This window comes from Electrona antarctica (genome assembly GCF_951216825.1).
Source record: "Electrona antarctica genome assembly, chromosome: 1".
NCBI classification, from domain to species: Eukaryota; Metazoa; Chordata; class Actinopteri; order Myctophiformes; family Myctophidae; genus Electrona; species Electrona antarctica.
In genome coordinates this window covers 15,758,285-15,771,038 of record NC_136806.1, presented here as the reverse complement: position 1 = coordinate 15,771,038, position 12,754 = coordinate 15,758,285, and the positions used below count along the sequence as shown (strand labels likewise).

Below are 12,754 nucleotides of genomic sequence, written 5' to 3'. Positions count from 1 at the left end.
GACTGAAGACTCTACAGCCGAGCTGATAGGTAGCTGAGCCTGAGACTATACAGCCCAGCCGACAGGTAGCTGAGCCTGAGACTATACAGCCCAGCCGACAGGTAGCTGAGCCTGAGACTATACAGCCGAGCTGATAGGTAGCTGAGCCTGAGACTATACAGCCCAGCCGACAGGTAGCTGAGCCTGAGACTATACAGCCCAGCCGACAGGTAGCTGAGCCTGAGACTATACAGCCCAGCCGACAGGTAGCTGAGCCTGAGACTATACAGCCCAGCCGACAGGTAGCTGAGCCTGAGACTATACAGCCCAGCCGACAGGTAGCTGAGCCTGAGACTATACAGCCGAGCTGATAGGTAGCTGAGCCTGAGACTATACAGCCCAGCCGACAGGTAGCTGAGCCTGAGACTATACAGCCCAGCCGACAGGTAGCTGAGCCTGAGACTATACAGCCCAGCCGACAGGTAGCTGAGCCTGAGACTATACAGCCCAGCCGACAGGTAGCTGAGCCTGAGACTATACAGCCCAGCCGACAGGTAGCTGAGCCTGAGACTATACAGCCCAGCCGACAGGTAGCTGAGCCTGAGACTATACAGCCCAGCCGACAGGTAGCTGAGCCTGAGACTATACAGCCGAGCTGATAGGTAGCTGAGCCTGAGACTATACAGCCGAGCTGATAGGTAGCTGAGCCTGAGACTATACAGCCCAGCCGACAGGTAGCTGAGCCTGAGACTATACAGCCCAGCCGACAGGTAGCTGAGCCTGAGACTATACAGCCCAGCCGACAGGTAGCTGAGCCTGAGACTATACAGCCGAGCTGACAGGTAGCTGAGCCTGAGACTATACAGCCGAGCTGACAGGTAGCTGAGCCTGAAGACTATACAGCCGAGCTGATAGGTAGCTGAGCCTGAGACTATACAGCCGAGCTGACAGGTAGCTGAGCCTGAGACTATACAGCCCAGCCGACAGGTAGCTGAGCCTGAGACTATACAGCCCAGCCGACAGGTAGCTGAGCCTGCTGAGGGTGCTGTTCTGCACCTGTGTGTGAAAGGAAATAACTCAGAAAATAGGTCATACCCTCATGCAACATGTAACCACCAAAGTTGACCTCTTCGGTGAAGAGTCTGTCTGCAGATAGGGGCGTATCCTATTGGGACGTTTCCTATTGTAACACTATATGCTATTTTGAATTAAATTAGCTTATATATATATATATATATTAGTAACACTAGTATCCAATCATTGTTTTTAAAATTATCTGTTTAGCTGATATCTGTTTAGCTTTATAGGTAGACTGATATCATCACAGACAGAGTAGGGGTGGCATTTTATCATGAACATTAGTGAGGACCAATAATATGAAGATAGGTTCAAAAGTGGTCCTTTAAATGTTTTAACAAAAACATATATCACTTACCCTTTAAGTTGTCTGGAAGTTTAAGAAAGCAAGGTGCTTGCCTAAAATGAAAGAAAGAAAAGAAAAGCCCAGGTATTAAGAAACCGATCTACCTCAACATGGACATGAGAAATTAAAACATGCTGGGTTAATTCATGTATTTTATAGTTTAATAATATACAAACTATAAAAAGTGTCAATCCTTGGCTATCCTAATTGCCTCTCAGTCCAATTTGAATTCCATAAAGAAGTCAGGGGCAAAGAGGAGAGGTATTCATTCATTCAAGGAAATTTAACCCATTTTGGGAGGGGACCCCCTTTTGGTGTTAGCATTATGTTATGCTTTAGCTATTGAAAAATAGCAGATCTACAAGCTCATAGCGCGCCACCGAGTGGCGCGCTACGAGCTTGTAGGTCTGCTATTTATGAAAAATCGAAGAACGACTGACATAGAAACATAGCTTTTTCAGAAAACTGTCAGGATGTAGACATTTTTAGAATCTGATCTCAGGTCAAAATGGGTTAAAACAACAAAGTGATGATGACACTGATCAATATATATATGACACACACACACAAAAATGTTTGGAGCATTCAAAACGTGAGTTGCGACTTGCGAGCCCCCGATTTGTTCTAGAATTTCTGTTTATAAAGTTTGGCTCAGCTCCAAATAATGGAGGTGTGCGTTACATTTCTCTCTGGATATGGGACTGTAATGTGGTCATGAATACCTTATTTAGATACTGCAAGCCTCAAGACAAAGATGCATCTCATCAAGCTATAGGTAACATGTCAGGAAATGGGATGGGATAAGAGATGTTTGGAGAGAACCTCACCCTTTAGAAAGAAAGGGACTGTATAAACTATTTAGTATCTCCCTTTGTCTAGTCCACAAATGATTACTTTTTTAATTAGTACTGGTGAAAGTCACAGGGTCACAAGCACAATGTAATAAGCCTATCTCACAGAATTTCCCCGCCCCCCTTAATACGCCCCCTTTTGGGGTTAGTGGTGATAGCGTGACGTCACTCCATAGACGCTACATGTTAACAGAGGTAATTTAAGAAGTCTACAACTTTTGTTTTCTCAAGGTAAGGTTTGTTCTATCTGTTCGAGCTGATTTACCATCTTGTTTGCTTCATAATAATATTGGTCTGTCACATTTTTACATTAGAAAATGTACTTAGATTCTCCAGAGAAAAAAACGTGTAAATGCTAATGTTAAAGACACCACTATTTACCGGAAGTGGGCGTGGAAAGCGGGCTGTGAGATAGGCCTATCGGCTTGACAATGACAACACACCCAAATAGTAGAAAAACTAATACCGCATGGGGTCTCAATGGGGGTATTTTTGAATAATAAGGCCAAAATATGGAACAGATAAGGGAAGACATAAAAGGTGTATAGAAGAGAATGATGTGGAATGTGGACCCTGCAATACTGTGGGCTGTTATGAAGGCAGTAATGTGTGGAAAGGAAAGCTGATCGCCCTGACAACATCACAGAAAAACACCCCAGCTAGCCATATAAAAGCACAAAGTAAAACCAGAGACTAAACATAAAAACACAGAGGATCCGTTGGTATTACAACAAATTAACTCATTCTGGGCGGGAACACCCCTTTGGTGTTTTAAAGCATTATTTTATACTTTAGCTATTGAAAAATCTACAAGCTCATAGCGCGCCACCGAGTGGCGCGCTACGAGCTTGTAGGTCTGCTATTTTTGAAAAATGTGGCGCAAATCTTTGAATATATTCTTTCAGAGCCAAAGTTTTTAACTCAAATCTTTGCTTCTGGGGGGGTTCCTGGAACTACATATTTTCAGATGGTGGTCGGTGGCCAATTACATATAATCTTGGGGGTCCTTGACATGAAAATGTTTGAGAACCACTGACACAGAAACATGGGTTTTTCAGAAAACTGTCAGGATTTAGAAGACATTTGTAGAATCGTTCCTAGGTCAAAATGGGTTATGGAAACGACGGGGAGGAACAGGAGAGCCTCGGAGGAGATGAGTAGTGAGTATGAAAAAAACAACTAACAGAAAGATTCATAAATCTGACTAATTATGAATCAGGTCCAAAAGCCTAGACTCCTGGCCAGCCACCTGTGTAAAGAGCAGGCCTCCAATACAATTCATAACATGACCAAGGATGTACACGAGCCAATTTACATAGAAAGACTATTTGAAGAGTATACTCTTAGGACATTCAGTTTCAAACCACAATCAGCTGATGAAACAAAATAACTTATTTTAATAAGGTAAAACAAGTTTTTAACCAATCTGTACGGTATGTTAATACAATAATAACTTGCACATTTGCTGTGGTTTGAGGTCGTCTAACTACTCTTCCATTGAGAAGGCCTGCCCTAGTGTCAAGAAAGACACCAACTGGTGCACTGTCAATCAAGTTATTTGATTGACCCAACTGACACTGTTTTGGCTGATGACATCGCACTTATCAGTCAATCCTTGGAGTACGCTCAGGCTCTCCTTCAGTCTCTTGAGCAGGCCTCCAACTGTGTTGGTCTTTATCTCAACGAGACAAAAACCGAATACGTAAATAATATATGCAAATCCAACAATAACCACATTATCGAAACACTTGTACACTCCTTTGAAACAGGTTGATGACTACAAGTATTTGCGTTCATATATATATATCTTCATCCCAAAAGCACTTTCAAACTAGGAAGGGCCTGGTCAGCCTGCAATGACATGCATAAGATCTGGTCATCCCAGCGTAGTAAGTAAAGTAAAAAAAATATTTAGGACGACCGTCAAGCCAATTCTACTCTATGGCTCTGAGACATTTTCAGAGAAATTAGAGAAACGGCTGGATGGCACTTACACCCGCCTTCTAATGAGTGCAAAATCTCTCTTGGAAGAGCCACCCATCGACTTCTCTAATATACGGCAACCTTCCCCGTGTTTCTTCACACGTCCGATCCAGTAGAACACAGTGTGCCACTGCTACAGAGCGGATCATGAGGTTATACATCTTCCATTCTTCTCTGGAATCCTGCCTCAAAGCAGACCAGAGAGGAAGAAAACTGTCGTTCCCTGATGTCATCGCTAGAGACACATGCATCAGTAAGCAGGAACCGGGGATGGCAATGAAGGACCGGGAAGTCTGGCGTGGCATTGTGAAATCCATGATCTCGACCACGGTCGAAAAAATGATGATGATGATTTGATTGACAATTTACAGGTGTTTAAAATATATTTGCATTAATATTGAAATATTTCCAGGCAACCATTCATAGTAATTGTTTGCAAATAGTGTAACATAGCTTATCAATGATGATCACAACGCTGTTATGCACAGTGAGCTTGTAGATCTGCTAATTTAGCTGCACGGCATACCGGCGTGCAACGAAGTATAAACCAGGCTTTACTGAGCTGTGAGATCAAAGCCAGCCAACTGTGCACCTCCAACAGCCAACTGTGCACCTCCAATATACACAAGGTATTTTTATGGTGGCCTGTTAACCTTGGCAGTGGTTAATAATATAAGTTTAGGGGAGACAGGGAATGGATTACATGTACAATGACATATCAGGCTGTGCCCAGAAAAATGGCAGAGTTGACTTTTGGAGCTATATTGGAAGTGTAATATCATCCGACCTCCACTGGAAATAGATTCCTAAACGGACAATGTTGAGATATGACTGATATGCGCACTGGGTGGTGAACCGTAGTACGAGTGAGTTTGTGTGCATGCGTACGTGCGTGCACTCACACACTTGTGTGTGGATGCATGTTTGTATGTATACCTGCCTTCTTGCCTGCATATGTATGAGTGTTGACGGCCATTTTTAACTGTTTGCATTCTGCAGCTACTTAAAGCCTACTATGGTAACCAATGGTAACTGATGTAAACATCATACCCATGCTATAGTCATGGAGCATCATTGTTCCTTATAAATAAATACTTACGAACACACTGAAAATACACACACGCGCACACACACATGCACACGCAAGCCCTCTTCTGTCAATGTCATCACATATCATTTCATGGCTCTAGCTTGAAGGAAAACGGACAGAAAAAGACTTGCTCGCCACATAAACTATTAAGGAAGACTCGTCAGACAGAGACTTAAGAAAATAGAATTTGCTGTTATTTTTAGATGCTCGTCAAGTGCTCAAAGTGACCAGCAAAAGGTTGGGTCGTGGGACCTTCGTCAGTGGGGCGGGAACCCCTTTTGGTGTTTTAAGCATGATGTTATACTTTAGCTATTGAAAAATAGCAGATCTACAAGCTCATAGTGCGGCACTGAGTGCCGCGCTACGAGCTTGTAGATCTGCTATTTTTTTTTTATCTTGAAAATGTGGCGCAAATTTGGAATATATATTCTTTCAGAGCGAACGTTTTTGAACTCAAATCTTTGCTTCTGGGGGGTCCCTTGAACAACATATTTTCAGATGTGGGTCAGAGGCCAAATACATATAATTTTTGGGGTCCTTGACATGAAATAGTTTAAGAACCACTGACATAGAACCATAGGTTTTTCAGAATACTGTCGTGATTTTTGTAGAATCGAGCTCAGGTCTAAATGGGTTAACCACATAACGCCAATATCTACAACAGGCCAATATCTACAACAGGCCAATATCTACAACAGGCCAATATCTACAGGCCAATATCTACAACAGGCCAATATCTACAGGCCAATATCTACAGGCCAATATCTACAACAGGCCAATATCTACAGGCCAATATCTACAACAGGCCAATATCTACAACAGGCCAATATCTACAGGCCAATATCTACAACAGGCCAATATCTACAGGCCAATATCTACAACAGGCCAATATCTACAACAGGCCAATATCTACAGGCCAATATCTACAACAGGCCAATATCTACAGGCCAATATCTACAACAGGCCAATATCTACAACAGGCCAATATCTACAACAGGCCAATATCTACAACAGGCCAATATCTACAACAGGCCAATATCTACAACAGGCCAATATCTACAACAGGCCAATATCTACAGGCCAATATCTACAACAGGCCAATATCTACAGGCCAATATCTACAACAGGCCAATATCTACAACAGGCCAATATCTACAACAGGCCAATATCTACAACAGGCCAATATCTACAACAGGCCAATATCTACAGGCCAATATCTACAACAGGCCAATATCTACAACAGGCCAATATCTACAGGCCAATATCTACAACAGGCCAATATCTACAGGCCAATATCTACAACAGGCCAATATCTACAACAGGCCAATATCTACAACAGGCCAATATCTACAACAGGCCAATATCTACAGGCCAATATCTACAACAGGCCAATATCTACAACAGGCCAATATCTACAACAGGCCAATATCTACAGGCCAATATCTACAACAGGCCAATATCTACAACAGGCCAATATCTACAGGCCAATATCTACAACAGGCCAATATCTACAACAGGCCAATATCTACAACAGGCCAATATCTACAACAGGCCAATATCTACAACAGGCCAATATCTACAACAGGCCAATATCTACAGGCCAATATCTACAACAGGCCAATATCTACAGGCCAATATCTACAACAGGCCAATATCTACAACAGGCCAATATCTACAGGCCAATATCTACAGGCCAATATCTACAACAGGCCAATATCTACAACAGGCCAATATCTACAGGCCAATATCTACAACAGGCCAATATCTACAACAGGCCAATATCTACAGGCCAATATCTACAACAGGCCAATATCTACAACAGGCCAATATCTACAGGCCAATATCTACAACAGGCCAATATCTACAACAGGCCAATATCTACAGGCCAATATCTACAACAGGCCAATATCTACAACAGGCCAATATCTACAGGCCAATATCTACAACAGGCCAATATCTACAACAGGCCAATATCTACAGGCCAATATCTACAACAGGCCAATATCTACAACAGGCCAATATCTACAACAGGCCAATATCTACAGGCCAATATCTACAACAGGCCAATATCTACAGGCCAATATCTACAACAGGCCAATATCTACAACAGGCCAATATCTACAACAGGCCAATATCTACAACAGGCCAATATCTACAACAGGCCAATATCTACAACAGGCCATTGCACCAAGCTCACTTCATCACACGTTGCATGCTTATAGATTGGCTGTTTCTTGGTTAACCTGTACGACAATTTACAATTTAGGCATTTAGCAGACGCTCTTAACCCATTCAGGCCTGACGTGAAAATTTAAAAAAAAAAGTTTTCTAAATCATGACAATTTTCGGAAAGATTTGAGGCACATTTTAACGATTTTTCAAAAATAGCAGACCTACAAGTTCATAGCGCGCCACTCGGTGGCGCGCTATGAGCTTGTAGATCTGCTATTTTTCAATAGCTAAATTATAACAATGTTTAAAACACCAAAAGGGGTTCCCGCCCCAAAATGGGTTAATGGTTAATGTGGTTAAACGCTAACGTGACATGGATGCGTTCCAGGTCTCAATGGATTAATCCAGAGCGACTTACATTAAGCAATAACAAACAAATAACAAAAGCATGGCATACATCACATATATAAAAAGTAGTTATCATGACTCAAGCGTAAACTAAGAACGTAACAGTGGAGTATCTATGTGAACTATACATACTATACTATATTATATATTATACATGTGTACTATAAAGTGCTATGACTACATAAAAATGCAATTCTAGTGCTGTCTATGTAACAAGCTATAAGTCTGTTTAAAAAGATACTACCTAAGTCTACATAAAGTGCTATCTAAAGGGGCTAGGCTATGCAACCGCTACACACCGAGCCTGTGGTTGACAGTGGGTTGTAGTATGTTGGGTGTCAGACGTCACTAACCAGCTCAATTGGCACCCATCGATAACAGCGGGTGGGCGGAGTGGGGCGGGGAGCAGTAGGGCTCTCTCAGGACCACTCACAGTTTTTAGGGGGCTAATAGTTGCAAAGAGATAAGCACTTTTATTTATGGTCGTTGATATGAAGGCACTCTAGGGAAATCAACAGTATTCCCTATATGCATCCTATAGGCCTCCATGGGGGTCCCAAACCTTGAGGGTTATATTATGCATCCTATAGGCCTCCATGGGGGTCCCAAACCTTGAGGGTTATATATGCATCCTATAGGCCTCCATGGGGGGTCCCACACTTTTAGGGTTATATGCATTAATGATTAACACCCCAAGACAATGTCACTGTCCTTCCACTGTGTGGCTGAGTTTATGTAAAACAATAGTGAATTAACTTTCTCTCTCTCTCTCTCTCTGAACACACACACACACACACACACACACACACACACACACACACACACACACACACACACACACACACACACACACACACACACACACACACACACACACACACACACACACACACACACACACACACACACACACACACACACACACACACACACACACACACACACACACACAGTATGTATATTAATTCTCATCAGCCAGCATACCCATAAAGAGCTGACAAGACAAACACAGCAGTTTTCCCCCGGCTGTCTCGGGAGGCACGAGACACAATAAAACCAGGGGGCGTGGCTTGGTGCCAGACTGCTGCAGCCATATGGATGAATTCCACTCTATAATTACAACAGACTCATGCAGGGATAATACACACACACACACACACACATCCATCTAAACTCATACATGCTGGCCTGGCATACTAGCACACTTTGCACAGGCATACAGTCATCACGCACACACGCACTGACACATGCATGCGCGCACACACGTGGCTCAGGGGTAGAGTGGCTGGATGGTAACCACAAGGTTGCCAGTTCGAACCCGGGCTCACCTAGTGTCGAAGTGTCCTTGAGCAAGACACTGAACCCCTAATTGCTCCTGATGTGCAGGTTGGTGCCTTGCATGGTTTCCTCTGCCATCGGTGTATGAATGTGTGTGAATGGGTGAATGTAATGCACAATCTATGTAAAGTGCATTGGATAAAGGCGCTATATAAATGCACCATTTATTCACCACACTCACACACACACAGACAGTAGGCATTCCCCCCCTTTTTTCAATTTGATAAAGGTTATAGGGAGGTGAATTTAAATGCTGCTTCTCTGAAATAAATTCTGAAAGTGGATAAGGGACATATATTTAGTAATATATACAATGTAATATTACAGTTTGAAGGGAAGTTAACCACCCCGGGGTTACTATTCTGGGCAGGTTTTCGCCACGTGACCCTGCTGAACAAAGTGGCGTAAAATATAGGGCTGTGATTGCTTAAATAAATACCATTCATTCGCATTGCGCGCACACACACACACACGCACACACATACACGCGCACACACACACACACACACACACACACACACACACACACGCACACACACACGCACACACGCACACACACACACACTCCCCCAACAAACACATCTCCTTTCTCTTTGACATGTAAACACAAACCCAGTCACACCGACAGACCGACACAGTCAGACAGACATGTCCAGCATACCAACGGAGGACGGAGGTCACAGAGCTCTGGGTGTTTGACATGCTGCGGGCTGATGGAAAACCACTCTGACGACAGTGTGGGCAGAGAGGAGCGGAAACGTGAGACGGGGAGAAGTGTGTGCGGGGATCAGCGGCATGCACCCAGGGCTTTGGGACGGGCCCATATGCTGTAGTGTGTAGTGTGTGCGGGGACCAGCGGCATGCACCCAGGGCTTTGGGCCGGGCCCATATGCTGTAGTGTGTGCGGGGATCAGCGGCATGCACCCAGGGCTTTGGGACGGGCCCATATGCTGTAGTGTGTGCGGGGATCAGCGGCATGCACCCAAGGCTTTGGGACAGGCCCATATGCTGAAGCATGCACCCAAGGCTTTGGGACAGGCCCATATGCTGAAGCATTCACCGCTACACAGCTTCCAGTGTTATTGTTGTGCATCAACCTCAGCCAAACAGGAAGGACAGTGACTCTGTCTTCATGTTAAGCCCCAGTTTATATACTTTAGTCGTACGACTGTGTTCCTTGCAGCCTGAAAATAGCCGACACGCAAGCTCACATCACATGAAATTGCGATGCTTTGAGGGCTTGTAGATCTTCAGAAATCAGGCAGTATTATAATAATAATAAACATAATGATAAGTTATGCATTATTAATGATAAATGCATGACACCAAGAGTTACACAGGTGAAGCTATAGCCGTGAAATTGTAGACAAAATAAAATGTATGAGGAAAACCATTCCAGATAAATGAAGAAATCTTAATGATGAATTGTCAGAGAGCGCTGCCAACAATTTCCACAAAAGCCATTAGCCTACTGATTTCATTCATCCATTATTGTCTGTATATTCTTAGCCTGTTCTCTGGATTTATATGTTTTCTAGTTCCACTGTATTACTTACAAGGCTACTGACTTAATCATTAGTAAGCCTTAAGCCTATAATAAGCCTTTATAATAACTTATTTTTTATATTTTATTACCTGCTTATATTATATTTCTGAAGATAAAATAAAGAGTGAATTCAAAATGCTGGACATTTCTTGTAGCACATTTCACTGTTCTCATGCCATGAGTATGTGACAAATCAAATCTTTGTTTGACTAAAAGTATACGCCAAATCTATTCAAAGGCAACCTGAAGGCACTGCACAAATTACTAGTTATTTAAGTACCGCAGAGAAAGCCAAAGATCATCATGCAGCTATTGTGCACTCTTACTCACATTTTACAGAGTATGGATGAATGAATGAATGAATGAATGAGGCTCTGTGTGTCTTACAGAGCCTCTGTAAGACACAATGAATGAATGAATGAATGAATGAATGAGGCTCTGTGGGTCTTACCTGCACTGGATCAGTCAGTCAGTCAATCAAGTCAGTCAGTTCCACGCCACAGCAACTTCAGTCACTCTGTTCTGGTGCAGGCTTGTGAAAGTCTCTGTGTCGCTCCCTCTCCAAATCTGTATCAAACTCCAGTGCTCTCTCTCTCTCTCTCTATCTCTCTCTGTCTCTCTCCTAATCTGTATCAAACTCCACTGTGCTCTCTCTCTCTCTATCTCTCTCTCTGTCTCTCTCCTAATCTGTATCAAACTCCACTGTGCTCTCTCTATCTCTCTCTCTGTCTCAAACTCCACTACGCTCTCTCTCTCCTCTATCTGTCTCTCTCCAAATCTGTGTCAAACTCCACTGTGCTCTCTCTCTCTATCTCTCTGTCTCTCTCCAAATCTGTCAACCTCCACTGCTCTCTCTTCTCTCTCTCTCTCTCTCCTCCCCCTACCTCTCCTTGTATGGAAAGGCAATGAGCAGCCCCCTCCTCTCTCCTAGAGTATATCTCCCCTTCCTTCCCTCTCTCTCTCTCTTTACTTTCTCTCCCCCTTATGTACGCACATTGGATGCAGGGTGTGTAAACTCAGCAACCTCCCTTCATATTGCTGACAAGGTAATCAACACCACGTTGGCTTCTCTTAGCGTCAGCCCGGCGTTCCTGCACTCAGCGCAGGAATCCTTCCACGGGATTTACTGACTGTACCGCCATGCCGTTTATACGGCCTCCAAGAGGTGTAGAGTTGCTGAGTAATGACGTGCCGGCAGCAGCACAATGATGAGCACAACGTAAAACCTCCGGCCGGGGGCCAATTTGGACCGCAGAGGGCAATGAACAAATGCAACCGCCGAGAGCGTCCATTTGTCCGCTCTCGAGCGTCACAATCAGCACTCAGGATTGTATAGGTGGCTCAGGGGTAGAGTCTCCGGATGGTAACCGCAAGGTCGCCAGTTCGAACCCGGGCTCCCCCAGAGTTAGTGTCGAAGTGTCCTTGAGCAAGACACTGAACCCCTAATTGCTCCTGATGTGCTGGTTGGTACCTTGCATGGTTTCCGCTGCCATCAGTGTATGAATGTGTTGTGTGAATGGGTGAATGTAAAGCACAATCTATGTAAAGCGCCTTGGACAAAGGCGCTATATAAATGCACCACTTTACCATTTACCATTTTAAACGTATTTGGCCATTTTGAAAAAAAAAACATTTGAAAATAGTTCAACATCCCGATCTTACATCGACACGTTGTGAGCTTGTAGATCGACCATTTAAAGTATTTTTAAAGGTTTTTCCAAATAGTCAAAAATCGAGGGGCGCTCTTATCATCATCTCATTCCGACCAATCACAATTTGCGTCCTCACTTTTGTCATCAATGTTTGTGTTTACACTGGCCTATAATGTGCACAAACACTCCAAACTAGTCCTAGGAAATGGATAAGGGGGATTGGGGGGTGGGGGGTGCAGATATAGCCGTTACTTGGTGAGGGGGGGGGGGGGTGCAGATATAGCCGTTACTTGGTGGGGGGGGGGGGGGGGG

General features: G+C 43.7%; 1 protein-coding gene across 1 annotated transcript in view; it reads right to left on the bottom strand.

Moving 5' to 3' along the window:
- spon2a (spondin 2a, extracellular matrix protein) overlaps positions 1-11,392 on the bottom strand; it is a 33,676-nt gene extending 22,284 nt beyond the window's left edge. The window contains exons 1-2 of the mRNA XM_079505298.1: positions 11,242-11,392; positions 1,415-1,455 (exon numbers count right to left, since the gene is read on the bottom strand). The gene's annotated coding sequence lies outside the window, so the exon portion shown is untranslated. The remainder of the gene's footprint in view (positions 1-1,414; positions 1,456-11,241) is intronic.
- Positions 11,393-12,754: the final 1,362 nt, after the last annotated feature.